Source organism: Myxocyprinus asiaticus, chromosome 28 (genome assembly GCF_019703515.2).
Source record: "Myxocyprinus asiaticus isolate MX2 ecotype Aquarium Trade chromosome 28, UBuf_Myxa_2, whole genome shotgun sequence".
Taxonomy (NCBI): Eukaryota; Metazoa; Chordata; class Actinopteri; order Cypriniformes; family Catostomidae; genus Myxocyprinus; species Myxocyprinus asiaticus.
In genome coordinates, this window is record NC_059371.1 from 37,706,739 (window position 1) to 37,731,277 (window position 24,539).

The 24,539-nt window shown below is 41.7% G+C and overlaps 1 protein-coding gene across 1 annotated transcript in view; it reads left to right on the forward strand.

Moving 5' to 3' along the window:
• dlgap4a (discs, large (Drosophila) homolog-associated protein 4a) overlaps positions 1-24,539 on the forward strand; it is a 202,292-nt gene that overhangs the window by 41,328 nt on the left and 136,425 nt on the right. The window contains exon 2 of the mRNA XM_051659514.1: positions 22,942-23,042. The gene's annotated coding sequence lies outside the window, so the exon portion shown is untranslated. The remainder of the gene's footprint in view (positions 1-22,941; positions 23,043-24,539) is intronic.

The window sequence follows — 24,539 nt, forward strand, 5'->3', positions numbered from 1 at the left end:
GTTACAATGACACACTTACAATGGAAGTGAATGGGGGCTAATCCGTAAACATTAATGCACTCACTGTTTCAAAAGTATAACCACAAGACATAAACAATATGTGATAAAATGTGATAAATACAATATGTGATAAAATAGCTTACTAACCTTTTCTGTGTAAAGTTATATCCAATTTTACAACTTTGTTGCCATAACGACATAATGCCATTAAACCTAAAACACCATGATGACTTAAGCAACTTTCGTGCTCAAATAATACATGAGTTTTAACAGAAGAATTCATGTAAGTGTTTTTATACAATTATAAGCTTCACATTTCTGCCTTTAAACCCTCCAAAAATTGGCCCCATTCACTTTCACTTTAACCTCAATTTTTGCTTCTTTTTTATTTTTATTTTATTTATTTTTTTAAGAAAATGAGGGACGAGGTGAAAAAAATTATTTGCAGTATTTAACATTATGTTACAAATGCCGTTGACTGAGCTTAAGTTGTATTGAACCTGGAATATTCCTTTGAAGGTACTTCGTCTAATTTTTTGATAAGAAATATTTAGTTAATTGCTGCTGGGGTTTTTTGTCTCCACTATTTCAATTCAGTTATATGAAGTAATTTAGTTTAGCACTAGTTTAGTACTCTAGTGTAGTGTATTCAAAGTTTAGATTTATGTTCAATTTAATGTTGTCACCCTACTACCCCTTATAAAAATTAACCATGCAAATATATTTTAGCCTATTTTTAAGATTTAAATTCCGTAATAAAATTCCAGCAAATTGTATTGTTTAATGTTTAATAAAATGTAATTAATAAAATGTAAATACTATATATATATATATATATATATATATATATATATATATATATATATATATATATATATATGGATTAAGTAATCTTTAATAAATAAATTATATATATATTATTATTTTTATTTTTTTTATTAAAGTTTACTTAATTCAGTTGGAATTCTGTTAAGTTGTAATGTGTAAACCTAATATTTTCTTTGGCTTCAATGTAGTTAGCCACTTTTTATTAGTTTGTAGTGTAGCTAACTTCTTTTTGAAAAGAGTAACTTGACTGTAGTTTAACTACTTTAAGTTATGAGTAGCGTTTTAGCTTAGAAAGCTACAGTTACAAGTAGCTTTCCCATCACTGTTTGGAACAATATGTATTGTAAAAGCCTTTACCGTATTTATTTTGAATTGAGACAGATTAGGGGGCCGAGTTATCAAGGCAGACAGAGAGAGCAACAGTGATGATATGTGATGAGGTCACATGAAAACAATTTTAACAGTAGTACACTACTAATTGAAATGCTTATCATGAAAGAATGCCTCAAGTTTCACATACTGTTTTAAAAAATAAGATGCAGAATACAGTACGTAGTGAGCTAGCGTTCCATTTCAGACCCAAAGAAAGATATAAAGAAAGAAAAACAGAACAATCTCCTTCGTAATTATGTGTAGTGTCATTTGTTGCTCTTCTTACATGCTTTGATTCTGTACACCCCCAACTCTGATTGCACCATTTCTGGGGGTCAAGTGCTTTGCTGGAGGGCAGAAATGTTGTAAGTGGAGCTTTGATTTTCTTGATGTGGCTTGTGTGGATTGTATGGAATGGTGATATATTCCAGGCTATGGCCCATTTATTTGGCCACTTAGAAGAAACAAGTGTGGTTGAGGTCTATCATTGGACAAAAGATAGAAAAATTATGCTCTTTTACACTGTTTGAGGCCTGCTCACTTACTAAGTGTCTCTCCAGCTCTGCAGACAAATTTAGGAAGGTGAACCTGGGCTGAGGGAGACTCTAGGGACGACTGCTGTCATCTAACAGCCGGCTGCTTCCATAGTCCGTCAGCAGGCCAATGAACGCTGAAGTTTCTCAAGGGTCTTCAACAATAGTCTTCATTGCCGTTTCTCATATGCACACATTCAAATCCTCACACACTGTGAATAAAAACTAAATGAGATTATTAAAAAGTGAATCTCAGGAAACATGTCAAGAACATTTCCCAGGTAATATTCTTCACTCCAAAATCAAAAGATAGTTATAAGATATTGTATTTACTTCGGAGAAAATTAGCCTATTTTTTGTTTTGTGGTATGTATATGACAATTGAGCACATTTTACCCCCTATTTACTGTATAGAAAAAAAATAAATCTCACTCTTATTACCATAACGTGAACATGATTATATATTACAGTATTTAAATTGTAAAGTGTTTATACATCAGTGCAATAAATGTATTTTCAACCTTTATTTATACAGTCTATATACAGTATATTATGTATATTGAGGATAATTATTTATCCAAGAAACCTTCACAGTCTGGTCCTTTATGGTTCTCAAAGCATTATGGAAATGTCACTTTCCCTTTTATGCTGTGAGTGTCCATTTTGAATGCTATCTATGTGTAAAGCTCATATCAGGTGATAAAACATGCTGCTAGTTCAACATTTTAGTTTTACGTTACAGTGGAGTCTCTCACATTTGCACAGGAAAATGGTGAATATCTCTACATCCGCAGCAGAGAGGTGCTGTCAATCGGTGATAGCGAGTCTATGTGCCACAAGGGATGTAGAGAGACAACTGCCAGCACATTATTTGATGCAACAAACTACTGGTGAGACAGCGGAGAATGAGTCACTCAACGGTCAGACACAGCTTTAGTTTTACTGCTAAGACATTCAGTGTCAGTTCATAGGAAGTTCACCAGAGCTCTGTATTAGGCCTATTGTCATTTTGTGTATGTGTGTGTGTGTGTGTGTTTATGTGTGTGGGCATATATGTGTGTTAGGATCTTCACTAAATGATATTGAAATGAGTCAATAAGAAATTATTAAGCATGCCCACTCAGAATGGAAAAGATCTATTTATTCCACAGCCTTCTCTTTTCTAACTAACAATGATACACCACTCAATACCAAACATCAAAGGGAAACAAGGGACGGGGTTGTACAGTCTGTGCATATGAGTGGTCGTTAGCATGTGTTTGAGAGAGATTGCAGTTGTGAAGGTCTTTTAAATGGATGCATTTTTAACGTGAATGGTGAATGAACTTCAATCGTTGTCATTCTGCTATAGTGAGTCTTAGATGGTTAAATGCGGGCAGGGTGAAGAGTCTTGTAGTGTGTTTGGCATTAGGTGCAACTTTTGCAGTCTCCTCCTGTGTGTACGTGTATTTTGTCTTCATCTATATGCACCTGGGTCAAGCAAACACTTGCAGCATCCTTCATTAGTATGGGTGTCTCGCCCTCTCTTTCTCTCTTTCTCTATTTCTTTGTCTCTCTATGCTAATAGGAGCTTTTTGCCGCATTGTCCTCAAATGGCTGGTCTAAAACTCTGTACAAGTGTGAGAATCTCTTGATAAGGGAATGTCATGAAACAAAACGTTATTGTGATCCTTTTCATTGCTGAAAAATCAGTGTGAACAAGCTTAAAGTGATTTGCTGGTCTTAAATATTTCAGGTTGGTTTCACTGGACTCCCAGCCTGGCCAGGCTGGTCTTGTTGCAGGGTTCGTACAAGGTGCTTGAAGTGCTTGAAGTACTTGAATTTGGCACTAAAAATTATGCAGATCAAGCAACAGCTCAAATGTGCCCACAAAATCTATGCTGAATGTAAATTGCACACGCAATTATCTTGCAGGCAGATTATAAGCGCTATTCAGCGGAGGATGCTGCTGACCACCTTTATATGACACTCTGCCGGGACCGAACAGCATTAATCCACTATTGTGATCCAGACACACGTATCATCTCTTTAACATGACGAAAGTGCGCTGTTTAATTGCATTTGGACTGGCAAGCTCACTGTACATTGCAGCGCATTTAATTTTTTATTTAATGTTTATTGAGCTAAGTTTTTAGTATCATTATCATCAGGTGCAGACTGCTGCTGAAGCGACACACAGACGGTGATCTCACATGGCACCTGATACTTTTCGCAGTGCTGATCAGAATGGGCCTATCACTAACAATTATTATTAGTTGAGGATTTAAAAAAACATATTTTATAGATACTGCTGTGGCGTATTTCCATTCACAAGTACAAATCTTCGTAACAGTTAGTTTTAATTAAAATTTGTTACTCCAGAGTAAAAATTACTCAAATGAGATATATAAAACATTCTGAGATTTGAATGCAGATTATTGGTGGATTCGGTATTCTCCGTCAAGCGTCCCCTTGTGGAAAGAAAGATTTGTGTCTCACACAAAACAGGTAGTGGCTGACAGCATTTGCAATTTTGGTCATTTCCTCACATAAAGCTGTTGTTTGACTTTAGAAAACATGGAACATATATAGCTATAGCTCATGAGTCACGTGAACTACTTAAGGTTCCAATTATTCACTTCTGTTAGAGAGCAAAGTGCATTTTAAGGTTGCACACTTATGAGTTGTTTTGTAATAAGTGGTGTTTTATAAAAATAAATTAAATTAATATATATATATATTATTTTTTTTTTAAATGAACAAATTAAGAACTTGTTTGGTAAATGTCAGCTCTTGCATAGTCCTCAAAAACAAATAAAAATATGCTTGAAAAGTCCTTGAAAGTCCTTGAATTTCACTTTGAAGCATCTGTGCGAACCCTGTTGTTGGTCTGCCAGCACGGCTAAGCTTGTTTAAGTTGGTCTAGTTGGTCTCTAAGCCTGCCTAAGATGGTGTTAGGTTGGTCTAGTTAGTCTCACAGCCTGACCAAACTAGTTTAATGTGATCTAGTTGGTCTCCAAGCCTTTCCAAGCTGGTCTAGTTGGTCTCCCAGCCTGGGCAAGCTTGTTTAAGCAGGTCTAGTTGGTCTCCCAGCCTGGCCAAGATTGTTTAGTTAGTCTCCCAGCCTTGGCAAGCTGTTTGTAGGCTTGTCTAGGTGGATTCCCATTGTGACCAAGCTGGTTAAAGCTGGTTTAGCTGGACTGTCAGTATGGCTAAAGGGGGTATTTAGCTAGTATACATAGTCTTCCAGCTTGGCCAAAACGGTTTAAGCTGGTCTAGTTGGACTCTCAGTCTGGCCAAGCTGGTTGTAGGGTGGTTTATTTGGTGTACCAGTCTGGGCAAGCTGGAATTAGCTGGTCTAGTTGGTCTCTCAGCCTGGCAAAACTGGTTTAAGCTTGTCTAGTTGGTGTGCCAGCCTGGCCAAGCTTGTTTTAGGCTGGTCTAGTTGGACCCCCAGTGTAGTCAAGCTGATCTAGCTGGTCTCCCAGCCCGGCCAAGCTGGTTTTAGGTATGTTCAGTTGGTTTGTCAGCCAGGGCAAGTTGGTTTAAACTGATCTAGCTGGTCTCCCAGCCTGGCCAAGTTGGTGTTTAGTTGGTCTTCCAGCTTGGCCAAGCTGGTTTAAGCTGGTCTATTTGGACTCCCAGTGTGACCAAGCTGCTTTTAGCTGATCTAGCTGGTCTCCTAGCCCAGCCAAGCTGGATTTAGATTGGTCTAGTTGGTTTGCCAGCCAGGCAAAGTTGGTTTAAGCTGATCTAGCTGGTCTCCCAGCCTGGCCAAGCTGGTGTTAGGCTGGTCTATTTGGACCCCCTTCATGGACAAGCTGGTTTAAGATGGTGTTACTGGTCTGCCAGTCTGGCTTAGGTGCTATTTAGCTAGTTAATTTGGTCTCCCAGCTTGGCCGAACTGGTTTAAGCTGGTATAGTTTGTCTCCCAGCCTGGTCAAGCTGGTTGTAGGCTGGTCTAGTTGAACTCCCATCATGGCCAAGTGGATTTAAGCTGGTTTAGCTGGTCTGCCAGTCTGGCTAAGGTGATATTTAACTGGTTTACTTGGTCTGAAGTATTGTGCTTCTTCTGTAGCTTTCATATGCAGCTTTCATGAAAACAGACCTTTTCTATGTGGATTGTGTACCGAGAAGGCTGACAAATATTTGTATCAAAGAATATTTGACATTATTATTATACATCATCAACAAATTCTAGAAATGAACACTGAGGAAAATAAAGAATAAATAAAAATACAATAAATAGCTAAAATAAAATCAGTACTGTATGTTTAGTATAAGTCAGTGGCTGACCATTTAAATAAAGAATAAATACAAATAAAATAAATAGCTAAATAAACATCAATAGTACTGTTTAGTGTCAGTCAATGGCTGACCATTTAAATAAATAATAAACTAAAATACAATAAATAGCTAAATAAACATCAGTAGTACTGTTTATTATCAGTCAAATGCTAACTATTTTAATACTGCCAGATAATTAGGGATTTATATATTATATATAAGCATTTACACCTGCCAAGTCAAGAGATAAACAGCGGCAGCGGTGTTACACCGTATTCTGCTATACAAGTTCAGGGGAAACTTTTCAACTTTTTTTATTTTTTAAATATTAAATTTTGTAAATGCAACGACTGGAATTTTTTGGTTGAAGGCGGTCCCAAACTGCAAATCCTGAACAAAACAGTTTGGTGAATACATGTTTACACATAAGCTTCCACTCAGCTGACAAGCAATGAAAGTAGCTACGTGATTAGCTAGTTAGCTATAAGCTCGTTGTCACAAAGAGCAAAAGATGAACTTTATTTACTATCCAGCATTGCGTCTCACAAACTAGGTAACAACGTAGCGTGAAATCAACACTCAACAGACACAATCCACCACCGCACTGTTGTCTGCTGAGGTGCAAAATGATGCTCTGACAAACTATAGCTGGCTAACAGCAAACAGATGTGATAAACATGAGTGACATGGTTGTCAGGGACAGGGTTAATGTTATATTAGTTATACTGAAAAGGGAAAATGATGGGGTCATTGTTTATTAACTTTCCAGTATGTATTTCACAAACTAGTTAGCAACTTACCGTGAAGACACTGCTTAACTCCGCACCGCTTAACTCCGCATCGTCTGCAGAGCCACCGTTAGCTCAGCTCTGTAAACAGTGGAGTCAGAGCGTGCTCTGCTGGACAAACTATGTTATGACACCAATTTAAGCATTGTTTTCTGCATTATATGTTCTGAAAAAAAGTTTTCATATCTGCATATATACACCAATAAGATATATCTGTGAAAGTCTAATATCGGCCGAACAATAAATCGGTCGGGCACTAATGTTCTGTATCTCTGTTCATGTCTTTTTGTCTCGTTCATGATGTTACTATTGGAAATGTGGCGAGTCTGACTCCAAACAAGCATCGCATTCTGACAGCTGTGCTGTTTTAATCAGGTATTCTATTGGAAGTCCCGTCTCTGTGACAAATCTGTCTGTGCAGCAATGTTTGTTAAAGACTCAGAGCGCTGGACCATTCAGCGGCGCGAGCATATCCAAGGTTCCGCTTTGCTCACAAGCCCCCACGTTTGTGTGACTGTTAAGATCTTTCTCACACACCCACCTTTTTTCTCATTGCTAAAGATATAAAGTGTTTAATTTGCTTCAGTGTTATATTATATTATATTATATCTTTCGCAAAAAAATAAATAAATAAATAAATAAATATAAAATTTTCCAGTTAAAGAAACACCAATGCATATTCTCTGAAAAAGTATTAATATCCTACTCTTTTCTCAAGTGAATCAATTTGGTTCTAATGAGGTTTAGATAATTTTACTGGAAAACAAGGCCAAAATACTGATTTGGAAAATCAATAAAAAAAAACTGAAAAACTGATTTATTTTTTGCTGTAAAATGAATGTGGAAAGCAATAGTATAGCTCTCATAATTTGGTCTTGGAAAAGTTGAAATTGCATTCTCTTACTTTCGATTGCAATGTAGACTTGGCAATTCACAGTTTGAGACATTATTGAAATTTCTTCTGAAACTCTAAAGGAGAAACATGTAGTGTCTTTTTATTTTGGAGAAACATCCGAGAAGTCTCTATTTGCTCTCCATTTAATCTCATTGCTGTCTAGGAGAATTGAAATACTAAAGAGATCTCATTTGTGTTTTTTTTTTTTTTTTTTTTTTTATTCTACGAGTGTGGACGACATTTGCCTCCTGCAAGAGATGAATGTGCTTCTTTTTCACAGCAAATACCACAAGTTATTAAGCCTCTTCCTTAGACATCAAGCGTTATAGATGAAATTGTGGAGTGTAGGGTGTAAAGTAGCCATTAGCTTCTGGATGAACCCAATGTTGAGAGGGAGAGCTTCCTTCACGACTTAAATAAACTCCCTGCTGCAAATATCACAGCGGGTGCAACTGAGAGAATGGGAATGAGATTTTACTGCCAGACGTATGAACCTTTAACTGGGGAAGGAGGGAGGGATATTTGGCCATTTACCCTATAAAGATTTCATATGACAACCCTTCACCCTGTGCATGCATGCGTGTGTGTGTGTGTTGGGGGGGGATCAGCTGCCAATCTAGCTTGTTGGTCTTAGTTTGGAGATGTTAAGAGGGTCTTCCAGATAGAGAACACCTACACATTTTTGGGTGAGTGAGAGTGAATTAGACTGCAAACGCCATGTAAGGTGCCACAGACTAGTCACTGATTTGACAGTGTGTACAGTAGGTGAATGTCATGAAAACATGTTCAGGTCATATTTCACCCCATAATGAAAAGATAAGAAATATATCATTAGGGCTAGGAAAAAAAAAGATTTTCAGATTAATCACAATCTTCGTTTGAATGATCTTGTTATCGTTTCATTAAGTCACATTAATATTTTACTTCATGACGTTGATCGCATTGATCTTGTTAACAGACCAAAAAGAAAAGTGAGGAGAGAAAAGCTACACAAATAACGAGAATATTAAAGATCTCTTTCTATTGCCTATCTCCGGTAATGCATATGAAATCCTTACTGGTAAAATACACTTCACAATTCTGTAAAAATGCCCATCTTGGTGAGGTATTAATGTAAACATGTCTGTTACACATATGTCTAAAATGACCATAAACAGCGGGAAGAAAAAGTGAATTTGTATCTAAATATCGGACTTGGTGTAAATGCAGCCTAACAGACCTGCCAGTGTCTAGTTTGTTGTTAAAATTAAACAACAATAACAAGTAAACCACTCACTGCTCTTTTCTGGATTAATTTAATAGCTTTAAAAAGCATTAATGTATTATAGCCTAATTAGTTCTGTCATTCAATTCGCAATTAATCGGATTTTTTTTTATAATTAAATCGCAATTAATCACACATTTTGAAAGTGCAGAAATCTGACTATCTATATACTTTTCCTACTTAGAAAACAGTTTGTAACAATGTTTTAACATTTTCCACACAAATCATTCCACAGTATAAAGACAGAAATGCACTAAAATAGCACCAATTCATTTAACATTAAACGTTTCTCAAAGCCTATAAGTGGTAGGTTATCTAACTGACATATCAAGTCCCGTAGTTCAGAGGACTGCATTGGGATTGGGATCCCATGGGTCCCAACACAAATCTCAAGGGAGCGGGCGGTTTTAACTTTGCTGCGGGTGGGAGTGGGCGGTCAAAAAAAAAAAATACCGTGGGTCCCGGGATTTAGCTAGTGCTAACAAGAAGGATGGAGTCAACAAATGAAGTTGAAAAGAAGATTAAAGTGGGTTTTTACTATACAAAACCAAAGCAAGGCAAATCTGACATTTGGACAAATTTCTCAGTTGTTACTGACAAAATGGAAAAGAACTGGACTTTGTAAGTTGCAACAAATGTGCAAAAGTATTAATATACATGGGCACCAATGTGGCACCTCTGGGTTGAGGCGAGGGATGTACGATACCACTTATTTTCTTTTCATCCGATACCAAGTACTTTTAGGCCAATATCGCAGATATCAATACCAATTGTGATGAGACAGGAGAGGAATGAGGATCTAAATGCAGCCTTTTTAATCAAATAAAGGTAAACCAGGTAACTCAGAACATAATGAAACAAAACACAGGGAACAAAGTACAGCATAATACAGATGAAGACTGACAAAGAAACCAGGGAAAACAAGGGCTTAAATACACAAGGGAAAACAAGGGAACGAGGAACACCTGGGGAAACAATCAGGGGAAAACCAATCATGAAAAGAAACTACAAAAGGACTACAAAACTAACAGGAAACAGGAACAGGGAACTAAACCAGAATTTTCAAAAAGACAAAAAAACAGGGAATATGTGACACCAATACCTCTAATGCATTTTATTTTTACGAATTCTTTGGATAAAATTAGTAACTTTATTATTAATTTTTTAATATATTTATGGGCCTAATCAGAAAATTATTAGGCTGCTTTGTTTACCTTTTAAAAATTAGTATAAGCCACATATAAAACCTCAAAATTAACCATAGATATTATTATATGTTACTATGAATACAACTAAGATACCATGGATACTACAGTAATGGTGTAGTAAAACCATGATTAATTGTATCAAATCTGCAAAAAAAAAAAAAAAAAAAAAAAAAAACATGGTTACTACAGTAATGGATACTTGTCATGGTTAATACAATATTACTACTGTAAATCCATGGTAAGTTTTCATGAAGTTATCATAAATTAACGAGGATTAAAGATCATTATCAATGTTTTAAAAACTCTGAATTTATATAAACCTGTAAACAAGCCCATTATAATACGTGTCATGTCTAGGTTTGTCATTACTTGGTGTGAATAACTCCAGATGCTGTTTTTCTGTCAGTACCTCAGGAAAGCACTGCTCCCTCTTTGAACGAGTGCTATGACTGAAAGAGTGAGCGCTGTCTGTGACTGCTGGTGTATTTTAGCATTTATGTGCGTCTAAATGAGCAGAAGAAAAAACTGTTCCAGTGCCATGCAACAAGCTGTGACAGAATGTTTGCGGGTGCGGGTGGGAGTGGAACACGCACGTTGCGGGAGCTGGCGGTAATGGTCAGAAATTCAGCGGGAGCGGGATTAAGAAAACAGTCCCATTCAGGGCTCTACCATAGTTTGTGTTTTCATTGCAATGGACATTAACATCTCTTAAAACCTCATCCTCCACAATATTTATAGTGGTTATCCACTTGGCTACAGCTATCGTGAAGCCGCATCAACATGATTCATACATTTACGTGATGTATTTCATTAGGTTACTTTTTACATTTCTGAGTGTTTACTTGAATAGTTGATACTGCTGTAAAATACTAAAGCACTGTTTTCTTAATTTGCATAGTTGTTCTATTGTTTTATTTGTTCTGTCGCTTTTAGTTTGTTTCTTTGTTCTTATTTTATTACAGTTTACTTGTCTTAAACTTGAAACGATCTTTACTCAAATTAGTATTTTGGTGTGGTAGTGAAATTTGTAATGAGAATCGTCAAATTGCATTCATATGTAATAAAAATGGACTAGGGATGCTCCGATCAGGATTTTTACAGCCAATACTGATCACTGATCTTCTTGTCAAGAATGTCAAGAGCGCATGTTTCTGGACTCTACAGGTGCTACTATTGTTAAAGCCGTTTAATTGGGAGATGTTTGAATTACACCACATCTTGTAACTCGCATTATTAGTGAGATGCCAATGCCTGGTGGAGACTGAGAAGCTGCCGCCATGAACTGTTTTCCCTTTGCCTTGTCACATGTGAAACGCTTCATTAACAGTACAGTACACAAACGTTTCATATTCGCCATACCTCTCCCACTGCATCGTTCTTATCTGCTGAATCAAGTTTGTTGTCTTGCAACACAATGGCAGTATTCCCCACACTCAGTGATGCCATGACAGTGCTGCTGAAGTCTTAAAGGAGCCGTGCGTCTTTTGCGACATGAGCGATCGTTTTATGCGATCGGCCACAATACCGATCACCGATCAAGTCACAAGATGTGAATATCGGCCGATACCAACCGGTGGCCAATCGATCGGAGCATCCGTAAAATGGACATTATACCGTCATGGTTACTGGTGTAACCTCTGTTCCCTGATGGAGGGAATGAGACGTTGGTGTCGATGTAGTGACACTAGGGGTCACTCTTGGGAGACCGAGACACCTCTGGTCTTTGATAAAAGGCCAATGAAAATTGGTGAGTGGTATTTGCATGCCACTCCCCCGAACATACGGGTATAAAAGGAGCTGGTATGCAACCACTCATTCAGGTTTTATGCTGAGGAGCCGATATAAGGTCCGGCCATTTCAGCGGGTAGTTCAGCGATGTGGCAGGAGGGACCAACGTCTCGTTCCCTCCATCAGGGAACGGAGGTTACACCAGAAACCATGACGTTCCCTATCTGTCACTCACTCGACGTTGGTGTCGATGTAGTGACACTAGGGGTCCCTATACAAAACGCCACAAGGCTGAACTGTGTTACGTGAACTGGCGGTGTGTGGTGGGCAGACTTGCTGTGTGCCTCATAGCCAGCACACCAGGTCGACACGTAACCTCCCCAACACAGTTATGAGTGTCGAACGGCCCTTTTTGGGGACAAGTCGACTACCCAAAGATAGAGACAGGCTTAACCCAGTCGTGACCTCTTTTCCCCTTCTCTTTTTCCACTCCCTAAAAAAGAAGGGGGATTATCCGACTGGGCCGCCAGGTCTAGTCAGGGGGTGTCCCTCCCAAGGGGAGGACACCACGGAGACAACACCTCGCCCCAAGAGGGGGGGGATATTTAAGTGGAAGAATACATCACATGGTCTTTCCAACCATGTGGAGAGCCTTCAAGGTAGATCCTGCCCAATGGGATAGGAGTTACTACAACATGGAGACTGGGGCAGAGGGGCTCTGCCCAAGGAAGACGCAGTTTGCCAGCAGCGAAACGAATTAGCGGAAGATATAGATCGCATGGGGTTAGCCTTAAAGGGAACCGCCACATGCGGAGCACCTACCCCAGAACCTCTCTCCGAAAACTCGACTGCCACAGAGCTCGGAGGAAGTCAACCAGAGAACAAATTTTGTGAACACTACTGGGAATAGCGCACGTTTTAAGCTCAACAGGAGGTGGAAGGCGCTATGTGCAAGTGATACACCCGGCCGGCTATCCCGGGCTTATCCGCTTGTTGCATGCCACTACCTGGGACGAAACCAGTTCCACCTGGAGGTTGTAGAACCTTGCAAAGGTGTTGGGTGTTGCAAAGTCCGCTGCTCTGCAAATATCTGTTAGAGAGGCACCTCTGGCCAAGGCCCAAGAAGCCACTACACCACGGGTAGAATGAGCTCATAGCCCTACCGGGGGCAGCATGTTTTGGGCGAGATATGCCATAGTTATGGCGTCAACGTGCCAGTGGGCAATCCTCTGCTTGGAGACAGCGCTTCCTTTCTGCTGTGTACCAAAAGCAGACAAAGAGCTGCTCAGAGATTCTAAAGCTTTGCGTGCGATCCAAATAGATGCGTAAAGCATGCACTGGACACAGCGACGACAGGGCTGGGTCTGCCTCCTCCTGGGGCAGCACTTGCAGGTTCACCACCTTGTCCCTAAAAGGGTGGTGGGAACCTGGGCACATAGCCCGGTCAGGGTCTCAGGATCACGTGAGAGTAACCTGGACCGAACTCCAGGCACGTTTCACTGACAGAGAACGCTTGCAGGTCACCTACCCTCTTGATGGAAGTGAGCGCAGTCAGGAGGGCAGTCTTCAAGGAGAGTGCCTTAAGCTCGGCTGACTGCAAAGGCTCAGAGGGGGCTCTCTGTAGACCCTGAAGAACTACAGAGGTCCAATGAGGGAACGAGGTGCGGCCTGGAGGGATTCAGCCTCCTGGTGCCTCTTAGGAAGCTGATGATCAGGTCTGCTTCCCTAAGGACTTACCGTCGACTGCGTCGTGGTGTGCTGCTATGGTAGCAATGTACACCTTTGAGGTGGAAGGGGACAGCCTCCCTTCCAACCTCTCTTGCAGGAAGGAAAGCACTGATCTGACTGCGCATCTCTGGGGGTCTTCCCTGCGGGAAGAACACCACTTAGCGAACAGACGCCACTTAAAGGCATACAGGTGCCTCGTAGAGGGAGCCCTAGCCTGAGTGATCGTGTCTACCATCACAGGTGGGAGACAGCTTAGGTCATCCGCGTCCCGTCCAGGGGCCAGACATGGAGATTCCAGAGGTCTGGGCGCGGGTGCCGGATGGTGCCCCTTCCCTGAGAAAGAAGGTCCTTCCTCAGGGGAATTTGCCAGGGGGGAGCTGTCACGAGGAGCGTGAGGTCCGAGCACCATATCTGGGCGGGCCAGTAGGGTGCTACCAGGACGACCTGCTCCTCATCCTCCCTGACCTTGCACAGGGTCTGTGCAATCAGGCTCACTGGGGGAAACGCATATTTGCGAACGCCAGGGGGCCAGCTGTGTGCCAGCATGTCTATGCCGAGGCAGGCAGTGGGAGGATTCTTGGGAGGCGAACAGGTGCACCTGTGCCTGTCGAATCGACTCCAAATCAGCTGGACCACCTGAAGGTGGAGTCTCCACTCTCCCTTGAGGGTAACCTGTTGTGACGGCGCGTCCGCCGTAGTGTTGAGGTTGGCCGGGATGTGAGTGGCTTGCAGCGACTTGAGGTGCTGCTGACTCCAGAGGAGGAGACGGCGGGTGAGTTGTGACATACAACGAGAGCGCAACCCACCTTGGCGGTTGACATATGCTACCGTTGTCGTGTTGTCTGTCTGAACTAACACGTGCTTGCCCTGGATCAACGGCCGAAACCTCCACAGGGTGAGCAGAATTGCCAGTAACTCGAGGCAGTTGATGTGCCAATGCAGTCGCGGACCTGTCCAGAGGCCGGCGGCTGCGTGCCCGTTGCAAACAGACAGTGCCCGTCTGTCATGACCATGACGCGCCTGGGGACCAGTTCTAGAGGAACACCTGCTCGTAGAAACGAGAGGTCAGTCCAAGGGCTGAAAAGACGGTGACAGACCGACGTAATGGCCATGCGGTGTGTCCCGTGGCGCCATGCCCGTCTCGGGACTCGTGTCTGGAGCCAGTGCTGAAGCAGCCTCATATGCATCAACCCGAGCAGGGTGGCCACCGCCGAGGATGCCATATGCCCCAGGAGCCTCTGAAAAAGTTTCAGTGGAACCGCTGTTTTCTGTTTGAATGCCTTCAAATAGGCCAACACTGACAGGGCGTGCTCGTTCGTAAGGCGCGCCGTCAAGGAGACTGAGTCCAACTCCAAACCAAGAAAAGAGATGCTCTGAACCGGGAGGAGCTTGCTCTTTTCCCAGTTGACCCGAAGCCCTAGTCAGTTGAGGTGTGAGAGCACCAGGTCCCTGTGTGCGCATAACACGTCTCGAGAGTGAGCTAAGATTAGCCAGTCGTCGAGATAGTTGAGAATGCGAATGCCTACCTCCCTTAACGGGGCAAGGGCAGCCTCTGCGATCTTTGTAAAGACATGAGACAGGGACAGGCTGAAAGGGAGGACTTTGTACTGATACGCCTGACCCTCGAATGCGAACAGCAGGAAGGGTCTGTGTCGAGGAAGGATCGAGACGTGAAAGTATGCATCCTTCAGGTCTACCGCCTCGAACCAATCTTGATGCTGGATGCTCGCTAGAATGCGTCTTTGCATCAGCATCTTGAATGGGAGTCTGTGTAAAGCCACAGTTCAGTACTCGCAGGTCCAAGATTGGCCGCAACCAAACGCCTTTTTTCGGTACGATGAAGTAGGGGCTGTAAAACCCTTTCTTCATCTCGGCTGGAGGGACAGGTTCTATCGCGTCCTTCCGTAGGAGGGTAGCGATCTCCGCGCAAAGTAGCAGCGTTTTTGTCTTTCACCAAGGTGAAGTGGACACCGCTGAACCTGGGCAGATGCCTGGCGAAGTGAATCGCGCAGCCGAGTCGGACGGTCCGGACCAGCCCTCGTGACAGATTGGAAGGCGCAAGCCATGCGTCCAAGTTCCGCGCAAGGGGGACCAAAGGGACAATGTCACCGGATGTACCGGCAGGTGGGGTCTCGCGGCGGGGTGGAGCTCGAGGTGCCACACCACGTCGTGGCCGTGCTGAGTCTAAGGACATCGAAGCACTTACCTGGCTCCTTGTGACCACCCCCGCAACAGCCTGGGATGGGGGAGGAAGAGCCCTGTCCTCGTGACCCGTGGAGACTGTCACATCGGGGGCGGATTTGTGCCACAGCTGGGCGCTCAGGGGCGGGAGACCGCCGCTGGAGCGCCAACCTGCCAAATGGAGTGGTGGACAGGGTCGTGATGCCAGCCGTACACACCGGATACGTGACCCAGGGAACAAGGAAACCACTTTTGCTGAGCTCTTGAGTACTGCAGCCACTTGGGCATGCAGCGCAATTAAATGCAAAAGGTAACAAAAAGATGAAGATCTGCTTACCAGCTCCAGAGCAGCGGGTTTTCGTTGTCCCTGGGTCACCCGTCTCAAGGGCGCTTTGAATCCTTTCACGGGTTCTGGGCGGCTGCGAGACGGGTAGCATCTGCTTCCTGCAGTGGGCTCCGGGCCGGGCCGAAGGGCCGGGCTGCGGCAGAGCCGGTGCAGTCACCACAGGGGGACGCCCTTGGCGATGAGTAGACGGGGTGCGGGATCTTGAGCCGCGCCGGGGCAGGATATGCCGGCTAGCATCCATCTACTGCTCTACCATCGAGAACTGCTGGACAAAGTCCTCGACGGTGTTGCCGAATAGGCCCGCCTGGGAAATGGGGGCAGCAAGGAAACGTGTCTTGTCGGCCTCACCCATCTCGACCAGGTTGAGCCAAAGGTGGCGCTCCTGGACCACTAGTGTGGCCATCGTCCGCCTGAGAGACCGCGCCGTGACCTCCGTCGCTCGGATAGCAAGGTCGGTCACCAAGCGCAGTTCCTGCATCAATCCCGGGGCGGAACTACCCTCGTGCAGTTCCTTTAGTGCCTTGGCGGACTTGCAGGAGAGCCATGGCGTGCAGGGCGGAGGCGGCTTGTCCAGCAGCACCGTAGGCCTTGGCCTTCAGAGACAACGTAAACCTACAGGCCTTGAACGGGGGCTTTGGGCACCCGCGCCAGGTGGTGGTGCTCTGCGGGCATAGGTGCACCGCGAGTGCCTTTATCCACCGGGGGATTGCCGAATAACACTTGGCCGCCCCACCATCGAGGGTAGTGAGGGCGGGGAAGCTGAAAAGATCAGGACCGGGCAGTAAAAAGTGCTTCCTGCGACCTTGTCAGCTCTTCATGCACTTCCGGGAAGAAAGGAAGGGGGGCGGGGCGTGGCTTTGAGCGGCGCCGCGAGCCCAGGAACCAATCACCGAGCCGTGAGGGTTCAGGGAAGAGCGGTGAATCCACTCTAACCGACGCTTGCGGCTGCCCGGGAAAGCATGTCGTCATCTCCGCGTCAGCCTGTAACTGGGCGATCGACCCCGAAGGGAGGAGCCCAGCTGAGGCTTCCGATTGGACAAGCCCGCTCTCCGATGCTGCGCTCGAGAGCTCATCACTTTCGCGGGCTCCAAATAAGAGGTCGAACTCGCCATGAGACGAGCCGGCGGACTCACCCGGAAGCCCGATCGGGGCAGACGAGCGTGCTGGGGAATGGGAGGTCCGCGGGGGGATACCCGGCAGAGGTGGTCCCATTGGGGTCCCCAAATCGCCCCCAGTGCTAGCCGCGCTGGCCTCAAACCCGTGGGTAAAAGGACCGAGGCTGGAGCCTCTGGGGTGGCTCGCTTTCTTACGAAGGCGAGCCGCGACCGCAATGTTGCCATGGACATGTTCACGCAATGAGAACATGACCATCCACGAACGCTGTCTCCGTGTGAGCAGTGCCCAGACACGAAAGACAGTGATCGTGACCGTTAGAAGGCGAGAGATAACGAGCACAACCAGGAATAACACACAATCGGAAAACATCTTTAAAAAGACGCGTCTTTAAAAAGATGTTCCGTGTGTGCGCTCTTTTAGAGAAATATATACTCTTTTAGAGGGGAAAAATGCTCTTTCAGAAAATATACTCTCTAGTTGTTCTGCCGAAGCGCCCAGGGGCGTTCTCTGCAGTGCACCAGTGCAGAGGAGGGAGAAGCCGCTGAAATGCGCCGTCAGATCCAGCAGAGGTGAATGAACAGTAGTATTCAGCTCAATGAGCATGACCGTTCGGCTCCGAAGAGAAAATCTGAATGAGTGGTTGCATACCAGCTCCTTTTATACCCGTATGTTCGGGGGAGTGGCATGCAAATACCACTCGCCAATTTTCATTGGCCTTTTATCATAGACCAGAGGTGTCTCGGGCTCCCAAGAGTGACCCCTAGTGTCACTACATCGACACCAACGTCGAGTGAGTTACAGATAGGGAACTTAAATATACCCAAATTAATTAGAACTGAATAAAACTGAATCGAAATCGGAATCACATCAAATCGAGAGTTTGTAAATTGGAATAAAATCGAACTGGTAAATCTGTATCGATAAACAGTCCTAATATATCATAAGAAATGATGGCCTTTTTTGCATAAAGAAAATAAAGCCTATTTTAGGATCAGTCATTGTGTTATTATTTTTAGGACAAATATTTCATGAAGATCCAGGTTGTAAAATAGTCCTGTGTTTAGTTGGTGTTTGCTGGCGGAGCTGAAATCAGTGTAGCATGGTGCTAAAATAAGCTGCTGACCTCGTGACATCACTTCCAGCATTTTCATCTGCTTATATTGCTATTAGTGCCCTCCGAGAATGAGTTCATAAATAATTTAGCAGTCCATCACAAGGGGGCCTCATATTGGGTCTCGCTTCCAGATGGGACCTACAGACTTTTACGAAGACATTGGTTTCCCACAAAGTTGTGCGCCTAGAGGCCAGTAGGTTACTCATCATTTTTATCTTTCCATTCTCATTTAACTCGCATTTTCTTGTTATTTTCTGTTTATCTTATCTTCAGAGTTGCTCTAACAGCAAAGGTTCTTTTGGCCCCACACATTCTCTACGAAGACTTAGAAAAGTGACAGCAAGGAAATGCTGTCTTGCAAATCAAATAAACGAGCTATTTATAAAAGCACCTAGTTGAAGTATCAAAGCTTTCACATGGTTTCTGTCACAGAAGCTATATAGCTTATAGCTCTGAAACGGAGCCCAGCTGCTTGGAATTATTTTCGATATACTGTATACAGTACACTGGTGGCCAAAAGTTTGGAATAATGTACAGATTTTGCTCTTATGGAAAGAAGTTGGTACTTTTATTCACCAAAGTGGCATTCAACTGATCACAATGTATAGTCAGGACATTAATAATGTGAAAAAATTACTATTACAATTTGAAAAAAATGTTCACAACTTCTTAAACTACTTCAGAGAGTTCTCATCAAAAAATCCTCCACATGCAGCAATGACAGCTTTGCAGATCCTTGGCATTCTAGCTGTCAGTTTGTCCAGATACTCAGGTGTTATTTCACCCCACACTTCCTGTAGCACTTGCCATAGATGTGTCTGTCTTGTCGGGCACTTCTCACGCACCTTAAAGTCTAGCTGATCCCACAAAAGCTCAGTGGGGTTAAGATCCATAACACTCTTTTCCAACTGTCTGTTGTCCAATGTCTGTTTTTTTTTTTGTTTTTTTTTTGCCCACTCTAACATTTTCTTTTTGTTTTTCTGTTTCAAAAGTGGCTTTTTCTTTGCAATTCTTCCCATAAGGCCTGCACCCCTGAGTCTTCTCTTTACTGTTGTACATGAAACTGGTGTTGAGCGGGTAGAATTCAATGAAGCTGTCAGCTGAGGACATGTGAGGCGTCTATTATAGAGACTCTGATGTACTTACCCTCTTGTGTAGTTGTACATCTGGCCTTCCACATCTCTTTCTGTCCTTGTTAGAGCCAGTTGTTCTTTGTCTTTGAAGACTGTAGTGTACACCTTTGTATGAAATCTTCAGTTTTTCGGCAATTTCAAGCATTGTATAGCCTTTATTACTCAAAACAATGATTGACTGATAAAAAGTTAATAAAATATACATTCCCGTTGACTAAAAAGCTAAAAATACAACTCAGTTTTGGCGCCAATCTGTGGACATTTACATGTGTCCATACGTTCAACAACACTTCTAGCTTTGGCCGCTGGGGGGCCAGTGATTCGAATTTCATCTAAATTTTCGACCTATGGTTTCCGAATTCACAGTGTGATCAGTCAGGCTAATTAACATGGTCCAGTTAGCCCCTGCTTGTAGATTCTAAATAAGCCATTATAGGGGTGAAAAACCATTTAAAAGTAGCTGTGTTTTCTGCCGAAATATTTTTTTGTTGCTAGCAAATATTTGTATTATATTATAGTAGATGTTTTGCCAGTGACTGACTTTTTTTTTGCCTGTATGCTGCCTTTGACGTCCAAGCTCAGTTTAGTTGTAAACGAAGTTATTGGAAATGTGTGCAAAATTTTCCTGGGGCTGTTGAGTAATTAGTCACATGCCATTTAATGCTTGGTCAATTGGCTTAAAAACCCATGCAGTTCACATACTTCCGAAGGGACACAGTCAAGACACTATCATTGAGATTAATGGCAATGCTAATCAGTTAGCTCTTTTCAGGTATTATAGATCTCCTTGTGTTGCATAATGTGTCCTATTTTAAAAGAAATTGTTAGCTGGCTGTATTTACTATATATTGTGCATTAAGCAGTACACATTGCATATGGTCCAATGTTTCAAATCATCATGGATCTTTGTTATTGCTTTTCTAGTTTAGTTTGCTGCTTTTTGGTAGCAACTAGTTTGGTTAAACTTTTTTTCTTTTATGGATTTTTAAAATTGGTTGCACCTAAAACTGCACCCAGGCTTGGTCATTTGCAATGCAAATGAGTGTGCAAAATTATTTCGGACATCAGAACGGACCAGGATAGGATGTCAGGCATGAGGACTTCTGGTTTTAATAAATAATAAATCACAAATAATTAGAGCCCGACCGATGTGGGATTTTTTTTAGACCGATACCGATTTTAGAGGAGGACCATTCACCGATTACCGATATGGTGGCCTATATAGTTCATTCTTGAGCTGGAATGAAAACAGACCTTTTCTATGTGGATTGTTCACCAATTTTGCACCGATATGACTATGCAAAGGTACTCAGAAGGCTGCTTTCTTAAACAAATATTTAATCAAAGAATATTTTACATTATTATTATACATTGTCAACAAATTCTAGCAAGCTCTGCTGGACAAACTACGTAATGACACCAATTATAAAGCATTGTTTTCTACATTATATGTTCTGAAAAAAGTTTTCATATCTGCGCATATCGGTAAACATACACCGATACCGATATATTGGTGAAAGGCTAATATCGGCGGACTGATATATCGGTCGGGCACTACAAATAATTATTACATTCAGAATGTAAAAACACCATCTACTCCCTTTCCTGCAAAAATAAACACCTGCAGCTTTGAAATATGTATTCATTGTATTGAGCAAAGAGGTCAGTGTGTGACGTTTCGATCTTCTATTGGTCACACGTCTTTTTGTCATCTGGATTCGCAGGTCAGAGCTCCTCAAACTTAAACTTTTGTATGCACAGGTATTTCTTTGCATGTGCTTGCGTTTCCGGTCTCCCACGTTCGGATGTGTTTGAATGGGAGTGAATTGAATGCCAAGTGTAGTGTGACCAGAGTTTTACACTTCTAACCTACACATGATTTTTGTGTGATTTTTCTCAGAGACAAAATCAGTTTAGTGTCACAGTAATTCATTTACAGTATTTCAAATGTACCTCTTAAGTGGATAGAATGATCTCACAGTGAAACTGGAAGCTTTACTTTAGCTACAATCGGTCTGTGCTCACCAAAAATGTTATTGTCCATTAAGGGGCACCAAATGAAAGTTGTGAAGCGAGTTGTTTTCAGCTGTACAGGCTGTAATATAGTGAAGAGCAATGCATATTTTATAAACTGTAACCCCAACCCAAACCCCAAACCTAAATCTAACTACCAGTGGAGTAAAAATTATTATAAGTTTTTATGCTATTGCATTATTAAATGTTGACCAAATTTATTTTTAGCAGATATACATATGTAAAATTAACAAATTTACAAATCCAAATTTTTTGTCTAATAAAATGCTCTCTAGAACGAGAACATTTCTTCTTCTAAAGCATCTGCCTCTAATTAACAATAGCAAGAAGCAAATCATGGTTCATGGTTGTGATGTAAAATAAAGGCTACTGGCTTTTTATAAAAGTGTATATTTGTCACCCTTCGATACATCCCGACCCATTTTTCTGTTTGAATTAATTGAGTGATTTTTTTATGCTTTATATGGATAGAAACATTCAGTACATTTGCTAATGCACTTCTGATACTGTAATCTACTAAATTCTTATGTAAAGTAAACAACAAAACTAAGTGTCTGATAAAAGAAAGGTCAAAGTGCTTGCATCTCTGCTGCACTGTTACAATTTGGTGGCAAGAGTAATTGATCAAACACAAAAATCTCTGTATTCAAGGACAGGGAGGTCTCCAGCCGCTTTCATTAGATTTGTTCTTGCGGTTCATTCTCCGTTTGTTTATTGAATTTGCTAGGCATTCATTTGGTTCAGGCCTTGGTGTAATAAATCCCAAATTATATCCCTGAGGAAAAGCTTTTAAGATATTAAAACAGGACAGGATCAAAATAAATTTTCTCTGCCTTCCCGGGATGTTTTCCTCTACATCATTTTAAAGTAGGCTATCACAGACCATGAAATATAAACCATAGTTTAGGACAAGGTTTAAATGAACCATGACTAAATTAGAATGTGTTATTATGGTTTATTGTGTAGAGGTGAAGTTTGTTCTGGTCCTCCAGCATCACCAACCAAAACTGCTAAAATAATGACAGGTTTCCTGAACATTTTCCATTGCTTGGTTATCAGCCTAGCAACCACACAAAACATCCTGGCAACCACACAAAATCTGCAACTTTTGAGTATGCAAACATTTCAGATAGCATAAAATTGTTGTTAGATGTACAGTTGTTTATCACCACTTAATTGACAAGTGTTACAAACAACACATTAGTGTCAACGAAACCCCAAACAATACAAACAATAATGCTTAATCAATCATTAGTCTCTTGAATGTGCTATTATATACATGCTAATTATCTGTCTGAACACTGATTAATTTCATTCTCTTGAGCCGCTTAAAAATGAACATGTTCATTCTGTCTAAATCTGAGCGTTCTGATGTGAGTGTCTGACTGAGCTCCTGTCTGCTTTCAGAATGACACAAACCGCTGTGGGGATTTTGCTGTATGTGTGGAGCGTTCTGGAGTGTCCGTCCAGTGTCATGGAATGCTGATGATGTAAAAAACTGGACTGAGGTAAGAAGACTTTTATCGCAGTGGTTCTCAACAGGTTTCGCTTCAGGGTCCAGATGTTACAACTGGCAACCAAACACAGTATCAAAGTGATTTATCATTCAAAATTAAACAAAAATATCCTTAAAATCAAACATTGAAAATTATTATTTTCATTTATTATTTGTGTATTATATTTATAAGCCAGTAATTCACCAAAAAAAAAATATATAATAATAATAATAATAATAATAATAATAATAATAATAATAATAATATATATATATAACGTCACACTATTTTTTTAAAATTATTATTATTTATTTATTTTGGATCAATTAAGTTATTCCAAAATGCATTAAAATGCAATGCACATAGAACAATTACTTGAATACATGTCTTCTATGATAAAATGTTTTCAATTTCTGAGTTTTTAATATATTTTTTTTCAAGGGCTTAACGTAAAAAATGTCATGTGGTTTACCCATCCGGAGACAGTAAAATTTGTTTTTAAATTAAAGTCTCATTAAAAATTACAGTTCTTGAAAAAAATTTTTTGGTAAAAGTAGTGCAGAATACATATTTATTACACTATGTAACACAAGTTTTGTTCCTGGGTAGTAAGTGTTATTTCCTAATTGCTTATGCCTCAAAAGTATAGAAAATGGCTATTATTCCCCACAAACTTTGCTTTTGTGACCAGGACAGTGATATTTTGAAATGTACCTATTTAAAATGAGAAAACGGGTGAATTTGTGTCTTTTCGTTCACATAAAGTCAGAAAACAGCAACATATGAATCCAAATTAACATGTATTTATACTAAAGTAATACAAAAATGACTACAAAAGATTTAGAAGTGAGTAGTTTTTCGAGATTTACGATTATACTGTAAATCACTTTCATGAATCAACTCTCTCTCTGGAGGAGTGGGTACGGGGAGCTCATGGCAGTGTGGCACCGGAGCGATGGATGAAGGAAGGTCCGGATACGTGATAGCAGGTGCATTCTTGCCAGTCCGACATATGGAAGGGTCCACCATGCAGAAGTAGCAATTGCTTGAGTGGTTCCCGGAAAATTCTTGTGATAGCGAACTTCATGGCTCTCTTTTGCCCTCTGTACTGTCCTACAAAAATACATTTATTTCACCCATGACTAATGTGTAAGAGATTCTCGCAACATTTTTCATATATGATATATTTTTTCAATAACATTGAAAATTGTAAAACATTTTAAAATTAAAAACTTTTCAATTTTTACAATTAAATTTTATAACATAAAATTCCAAGCAACAATTGTCCATCTTACCTTCCACAGTGTTTTTTTGCAGTGCTCGCAGGTGAAATGAGGTGCCCAGGGTTTGTCTTGATCCCCGACAGGCATGCCGAAACATGCCTTGTAGGCCTCAGACATCTTAGCAGATGCTTCCACAGAGTACTTTTTCGCTCTCATCTTGATAAACTGGCCGCAGACATAGCAAAATGCGTCTGCCGGATGCTTGCAGCCTCTTGATGCCATCTCA